Source organism: Nanorana parkeri, unplaced genomic scaffold (assembly GCF_000935625.1).
Source record: "Nanorana parkeri isolate BGI_ZX_2015 unplaced genomic scaffold, ASM93562v1 scaffold155, whole genome shotgun sequence".
NCBI classification, from domain to species: Eukaryota; Metazoa; Chordata; class Amphibia; order Anura; family Dicroglossidae; genus Nanorana; species Nanorana parkeri.
The window spans coordinates 734818-742957 of record NW_017306423.1 but is presented as its reverse complement, the minus strand read 5'-3'; the positions used below and the strand labels follow the sequence as shown (position 1 = coordinate 742957).

At 42.0% G+C, this 8140-nt stretch overlaps 1 protein-coding gene across 1 annotated transcript in view; it reads right to left on the bottom strand.

The window, feature by feature from the left end:
• CLDND2 (claudin domain containing 2) overlaps positions 1–8108 on the bottom strand; it is a 13929-nt gene extending 5821 nt beyond the window's left edge. Inside the window, exon 1 of the mRNA XM_018554382.1 lies at positions 8044–8108. The gene's annotated coding sequence lies outside the window, so the exon portion shown is untranslated. The remainder of the gene's footprint in view (positions 1–8043) is intronic.
• Positions 8109–8140: the final 32 nt, after the last annotated feature.

Here is an 8140-nt window from a genome sequence, read left to right as displayed (position 1 = left end):
CCCCCCCCCCCCCCCCACACACACTAGAAATAGTCTCAACTGCGATATTTACATATGAATGGGCGGCGCTATTTACATATGAATAAGACATGACTCATTCTCCCAAAAAAATTACCGTTCGTCACAAGATTGTTCGGGTTTCATTGGAAGAAAAGGTGGCAACCCTACCCGAGCATCTCATCAGGCCAGGAGCTTCCCAAACTATCCTGCACAATTTTGCATCATTTGCTGCTCCCTGATACATTGAGCCAGGTTCTGACTTAGACTGTCTTCAAAGGGACTTCCAGTTCCACCATGTCCCACCCCTGTATCTTAGCATCCCTCATGGAATTGTTACAGGAAATGTCTCAGGTGCTTTATGGACCGAGCATCTCATCAGGCCAGGAGCTTCCCAAACTATTCTGCACAATTTTTCATAATTTGCTGCTCTCTGATGAATTGAGCCAGGTTCTGACTTACACTGACTTCAAAAGGACTTTCAGTTTAGAATTTCAAAATTCAGGGGGTTCACAGTCTTTTAAAACGTTTGGCCAAAATGGACAACTCAGACTACAACGGGACTACCAGGTCCAGTGCCAAAATTGACAACTGATGGAACTTTTTAGAAGTTCGCTCTTTGACTGATTCTTAACTGCTTCACCTGTAAATGGGCAGAAATCTCTTCCAATTGTTATTATGATAAGGGGGAGCTGGCAGTACTGGACCTCATTGTAATCCCCTCTTTTTCTGCATCATATAAAGAGGAACGCTAGGTCATGCTGACACATTATCATGTTGAGGAGGGGAGAGGTTCAATAAATCTATCTAAGTGCCTACTTGGAGCTTACACATGGATTACAGTCAGCGATCCCACAGGTGAACCGAACTGCAGAGGAGCGTGAGGAGGGTGTACCTGTGTATGGGTAGGGGGGGCATTCATCAGGAGAATCTGGAAATACTGTAGAGAGGTGGAGTGCCGGAAAATTTTTGGGGAGTTCTAAATGAATAAAGTGGTTATAGTAGTGCGGCAGCCCTCTTGTGCACACAATATAAAAGTCTATCAAGAATTGATACCCAACATGTCGTGGTCAGTTGTGAGTCTTCATCATCATTCTTAGAACCTTGCTCAGCTATATTGTCCGGAAGCAGTTTTCTAACTCAGCAAGCAAGCTACTAACCACTTTTTACGTATAGTTAAGGAGTCAATTCTTTATCCAGCTGCCTCCTGTACAGTATAGCTAAGCCCTGATGAACGGGGACTTTTGTACAATCTCCAAACTGTGTTGGATGTCAGTTCTGAATAGACTCTTTTATTGTGACAAATCTTTTACTGTTTCTGGACCAATATCCTCTACTTGGTGCTCTCATCCTTTTACTCTACATAAACCATCAAGATATCTGGTCACTTTACTTTGGAAGGGAAACTACAGTGTAAATTCAGTAGGGATTGTGTGGTATTATCATACAGCCTTGCTGGCCAGCAGGACTGAGTTCTCTGAAACCTGTACTTTGTGGCGTTTATAGAATTACTTGAAGAGTACATAGCTAACTTTTTAGACGTGTTAGCTGGAGTGTGTAAACTGTAAAGATGTAACCGCATCCAAACTTCAAAAGCAGCTACAAACCACAGAAGTGTTAATAGAAAAGGAAACAGAGCAAAGATTGTGACTGGCTCGATTTGAGTCATACCAGAGCAGCCTTTCTCAAACTTCTAGACTCAGAGGAACTCGTGAGATAACTTCTAGGTCTCTGGGAAACAATTATTATACCTACAGCTCAGAATGCATTGGCATGAAGAGTAATTTGGGATAGAAGAATAAATAAAAGAACCAGGGCGGCTCTATACTTACAAGTAGGGATGTTCAGATACCAAGTACCGTACTCGGTACAAGTACAAGTACAGATACTTTTCCAGCTCCAAGACTAGACTAGAGAAAAATCAAAAAGTTAGGAGGCAGCTGTCATTTGTAAGGAACATACGGAGCTCCTAGGATTTGTACATCTCTGTTTTAATGTATAATTTGTTTTATAAATTCAGACATCCCAACTCTCCCGGACGCTGCGGGAGTCTCCCGCTATTTGATAGCAGCTCCCGGCTGCCCGGGAGAGAAACACTTCCTCCCGGAAAGGTTTATCTGCTCGATCGAGCAGATAAACCTTTCCCTGCGATCATTTTTTCTTTTCTTTTCTGACATCGGGAGCCACGGCCCGACCGTCAGTCAGAAAAGAAACAAAAAGGAATATGAATCCATAGCTAGATTCCTATTGGCTATTGCACTTTGCAATAGCCAATAGCAAACTAGGTAATGTACCCGCCCACTGCTGCTGTCAATCAGCAGAGGGGGACCTGAATTTTTCTATCAGGTCCTCTTCTGGTGATTAAAAGCAGCAGAGAGTGGGTGCAATAGCTAGTTTGCTATTGGCTATTGCAAAGTGCAATAGCCAATAGGAATCTAGCTATGCATTCTTATGCCTTTTTTTATATATTCTGACGACTGCAACTGTCAGAATCCCACAGGTGAACCGAACTGCAGAGGAGCGTGAGGAGGGTGTACCTGTGTATGGGTAGGGGGGGCATTCATCAGGAGAATCTGGAAATACTGTAGAGAGGTGGAGTGCCGGAAAATTTTTGGGGAGTTCTAAATGAATAAAGTGGTTATAGTAGTGCGGCAGCCCTCTTGTGCACACAATATAAAAGTCTATCAAGAATTGATACCCAACATGTCGTGGTCAGTTGTGAGTCTTCATCATCATTCTTAGAACCTTGCTCAGCTATATTGTCCGGAAGCAGTTTTCTAACTCAGCAAGCAAGCTACTAACCACTTTTTACGTATAGTTAAGGAGTCAATTCTTTATCCAGCTGCCTCCTGTACAGTATAGCTAAGCCCTGATGAACGGGGACTTTTGTACAATCTCCAAACTGTGTTGGATGTCAGTTCTGAATAGACTCTTTTATTGTGACAAATCTTTTACTGTTTCTGGACCAATATCCTCTACTTGGTGCTCTCATCCTTTTACTCTACATAAACCATCAAGATATCTGGTCACTTTACTTTGGAAGGGAAACTACAGTGTAAATTCAGTAGGGATTGTGTGGTATTATCATACAGCCTTGCTGGCCAGCAGGACTGAGTTCTCTGAAACCTGTACTTTGTGGCGTTTATAGAATTACTTGAAGAGTACATAGCTAACTTTTTAGACGTGTTAGCTGGAGTGTGTAAACTGTAAAGATGTAACCGCATCCAAACTTCAAAAGCAGCTACAAACCACAGAAGTGTTAATAGAAAAGGAAACAGAGCAAAGATTGTGACTGGCTCGATTTGAGTCATACCAGAGCAGCCTTTCTCAAACTTCTAGACTCAGAGGAACTCGTGAGATAACTTCTAGGTCTCTGGGAAACAATTATTATACCTACAGCTCAGAATGCATTGGCATGAAGAGTAATTTGGGATAGAAGAATAAATAAAAGAACCAGGGCGGCTCTATACTTACAAGTAGGGATGTTCAGATACCAAGTACCGTACTCGGTACAAGTACAAGTACAGATACTTTTCCAGCTCCAAGACTAGACTAGAGAAAAATCAAAAAGTTAGGAGGCAGCTGTCATTTGTAAGGAACATACGGAGCTCCTAGGATTTGGACATCTCTGTTTTAATGTATAATTTGTTTTATAAATTCAGACATCCCAACTCTCCCGGACGCTGCGGGAGTCTCCCGCTATTTGATAGCAGCTCCCTGCTAACTTTTTAGACGTGTTAGCTGGAGTGTGTAAACTGTAAAGATGTAACCGCATCCAAACTTCAAAAGCAGCTACAAACCACAGAAGTGTTAATAGAAAAGGAAACAGAGCAAAGATTGTGACTGGCTCGATTTGAGTCATACCAGAGCAGCCTTTCTCAAACTTCTAGACTCAGAGGAACTCGTGAGATAACTTCTAGGTCTCTGGGAAACAATTATTATACCTACAGCTCAGAATGCATTGGCATGAAGAGTAATTTGGGATAGAAGAATAAATAAAAGAACCAGGGCGGCTCTATACTTACAAGTAGGGATGTTCAGATACCAAGTACCGTACTCGGTACAAGTACAAGTACAGATACTTTTCCAGCTCCAAGACTAGACTAGAGAAAAATCAAAAAGTTAGGAGGCAGCTGTCATTTGTAAGGAACATACGGAGCTCCTAGGATTTGTACATCTCTGTTTTAATGTATAATTTGTTTTATAAATTCAGACATCCCAACTCTCCCGGACGCTGCGGGAGTCTCCCGCTATTTGATAGCAGCTCCCGGCTGCCCGGGAGAGAAACACTTCCTCCCGGAAAGGTTTATCTGCTCGATCGAGCAGATAAACCTTTCCCTGCGATCTTTTTTTTTTTCTTTTCTGACATCGGGAGCCGCGGCCCGACCGTCAGTCAGAAAAGAAACAAAAAGGCATATGAATCCATAGCTAGATTCCTATTGGCTATTGCACTTTGCAATAGCCAATAGCAAACTAGGTAATGTACCCGCCCACTGCTGCTGTCAATCAGCAGAGGGGGACCTGAATTTTTCTATCAGGTCCTCTTCTGGTGATTAAAAGCAGCAGAGAGTGGGTGCAATAGCTAGTTTGCTATTGGCTATTGCAAAGTGCAATAGCCAATAGGAATCTAGCTATGCATTCTTATGCCTTTTTTTATATATTCTGACGACTGCAACTGTCAGAATACTAAAAACAAAATCAGAAAAAAAACCTGCAGATAGCAAAGAAGCTATTGCTTCCTGTGCTATCTGCCATCATTTCAGGAGGGTGCTCTCTCCCAGCCCCCCTAACCCCCCTCCGCGGATGGGGGGGGGGCGTAGAGGGCACCTCCCTGAAATGAGAAGGACACCTCCCTGAAATGGCTTCTTTCAGGTTGGGATCCCTGTAAATATATATAATGGATGCACCGATACCATTTTTTCCAGACCAAGTACTGATAGATTTTTGTTTATTGTCATGTGACAGTTTTTCTAAAACAATACAGACTACTGATTTCCATAATGAGGGGGTCCCACCATCTCTGTACTAAGTTCCCTGGTCTGCATACCTGCTGTGCTCATTATTACGGGTTTCCACTATCCCTGTGCAGAGTTCCTGGTTCTGCACACCTGCTATGCCCATTATAAGAGGTTCCCACTATCTTGTGCAGGGTTCCTGGTTCCACACACCTGTCCTGCTGCACCCATTATGAGGCACTTCCACCATCTCTGCACTAAGTTCCTGGTTCTGCACACCTATTGTGCCCATTATGAGGGGCTTCCTCCATTCCTGAGCTAAGTTCCCTTAGTCAGAATGTCACACGGGCTTCCAATGGAGAATACAATTGTCTGCTTCAATGCTTCAACAAACATTACACAGGCATGGTCTATTATTGTCATCATTAGGAAACCCGCCCTAATGTCATGCAGCCATCACTGGAGTGCATCCACATAGTGAATGGCTGCAAAGAGGCTGCAGGAGATCAGCAGTGCTGAGATTTAGCAAAGACTGAAAATAGGAATTTTATGTAAAAAATGACATTTATATTGTACCCACGATTGGGGTTGTAGCCATATCGTGTAGTGTTCTACTGTAAGCTGTATGTCTTACAGCCAATAACAATGATTGCAACAGAACAAAATGGTATTTATTTACGATACACAGTGCTTTAGCAAATTAAATGTTATTCAGTTAGGGTTCATAGCTGCTTTATATAGTATATAATAATAGTAAGTAATAAAAGAAAAATATATGTTTGGATATTTGAAGAGTACACAGGGTAAAAATCCCCCAGCTTTCAGCCGTAAAAGCCAGCAATAGAATTCTAATCAATACCTGCTTCTAAGATTCCAATGAGAACAGAGGTCTCCGCTGCATAACTGCATTGTAACCCACAGAAGCACCAGTACTGGGATATACAGATCATTAAATAAATGGACAGCAAGCTAACTTAAAGGGTAACTCCATCCCTTCCTAAAGTGTGTCAATAGAAAGACGTTTTTCTCTTTAGGTCTGGACACAATGGTGAGGGGTCAGAACCCCTTCCAGGTTTATATTGCTATAGTCCAGAGCATGCATATCGGAGGTGCTGGATTCAACTTATCAGTAGTTCATGGTTGAAGAAAGTCAATCAAATTCATATGGGGCACAGTGGCTCTGGTGAGATCGCTCTCGATAAAAACAAGGGACCCCTTTAGTGTATATATAAGAAATATACTGTAAATTGAATGATAGGTTGAACTAGTAAGATCCAAAAGCAAAAACTCTAATTAGAGCTCCTGACCATCAAAGAGTAAAAAATCCTTTAATATTAGCCTTTGTTTATAGCATATAGGTTTGTAACAACCAATGCGTTTCTGGCTCAGATACTTTAATGTGTAATATGTAATTAGGAAGACTCAAAATGACACAGCCCCCAGGGTTATTTATATACAGGGTGATAAATGGAATATTTTCAGGACCGATGTGGCAGCCCTGTAGCCACATGCACAGACCAGGCTCACTCAAGGCATCTACAGACTTTACATGTGTATGATCACATGGAACCCAACTGGAACTGTTGGCCTACCAATCAAGTTTCTGGTTTGGGATTTAGATATACTTTAAAGGTGCATCAACATGTTCAGACCGGGCTCACTGAAGGCATCTACAGACCTTACAAGTGTATGAACAAATGGAACCCAGCTGGAGCTGTTAGCCAACCAATCCAATTTCTTATTTTGGCTTTAGACATACTGTATGTTAAAGGTGCACCAACATGCATAGACCAGCCTCATTCAAGGCATCTACAGACCTTATAAGTGTATGAACAAATGGAACCCAACTGAAACTGGTGGCCAACCAATGCGATTTATTGTGCTGGCTATAGATCTATTTTTTAGGTGTATCAACATGCATGGACTAGGCTTCCTCAAGGCATCTATATACCCCATAAGTGTATGAACAAATTGAAACCCAACTGTAGCTGTTGGCCAACCAGTCCAATTTCTTATTGCATTCCAATAAGACTTCACAAATGTATTCACAAGATACACAAGTCTAGTGGAAAATCTACTCCTTCAGTAGCCCCTGAAAAGTAGTCTCAGAATTATGAATAAAAATGGAACTCAGCTGGAGCTGTTGGCCAACCAATCCAATATCTTGTTGCATTCCACCAGCGAAGGAAAGCTTACACTCCGTTGGCTACTATCAGAAGCATCTAAACATTTGCTCCCGTTTTTATCCACTAGTTCCTTTGATTATTATTATACAGTATAGTATGGATATTTCTTATATACTATATACAGAGTGTGTAGAAAAAAAGATACCTTGTATATTGAGAGCTGCGTCTTCCTGAGTGGTCTGCTGCAAGCTCTCATCTAGTTCATGGTCTCACGGCAGAGAGGGGAGAAGCTGTACAATGACTTCATCAACTGTGGTTAGATACTTTCCACTTAAAGATCGCTTTGGTTAGGTGGCCCCCAAAAAAGTTTTGGCTTTAGATATACTTTAAAGGTGCAGCGGGATGCAAGGACCAGGCTCACTTAAGGCATCTACTGACCTTACAAATGTATGAACAAATGGAACACAACTGAAACTGTTGGCCAACCAGTGCAATTTATTGTGCTCGCTTTAGATCTATTTTTTTAGGTGTATCAACATGCATGGACTAGGCTTGCTCAAGGCATCTACAGACCTCACAAGTGTAGGAACAAATGGAACCCAAATGTAGCTGTTGGCCAACCAATTTAATTTCCTATTGCATTCCAATAGGACTTTACAATTATATTCACCGGATACACAAATCTAGTGGGAAATCTACTCCATCGGCAGCCCCTTTCCTAAAACACAGGGTCAGAATAAAAAAAAAAAAAATGAAAAAGTAAATGGAACTCCGCTGGAGCTATTGGCCAACCAATCCAATTTCTTGTTGCATTTCCACCCAAATAGAATAGCTGACACTTGATTGGCTACTACCAGAAGCATCTAAACGTGTGCGCTGGTTTTTCCCACTACTCCCTGTGGTTATTAATATATATTATTAATATTTCTTATATACTATATACAGTGTGTGTAGAGGAGAGGTACCTTGTATACCAAGAGCTGCGTCTTCCTGTCCTCTTCCTGAGTGGTCTGCTGCAAGCTCTCGTCTAGTTCATGGTCTCATGGTGGGGGGGGGGGGGGG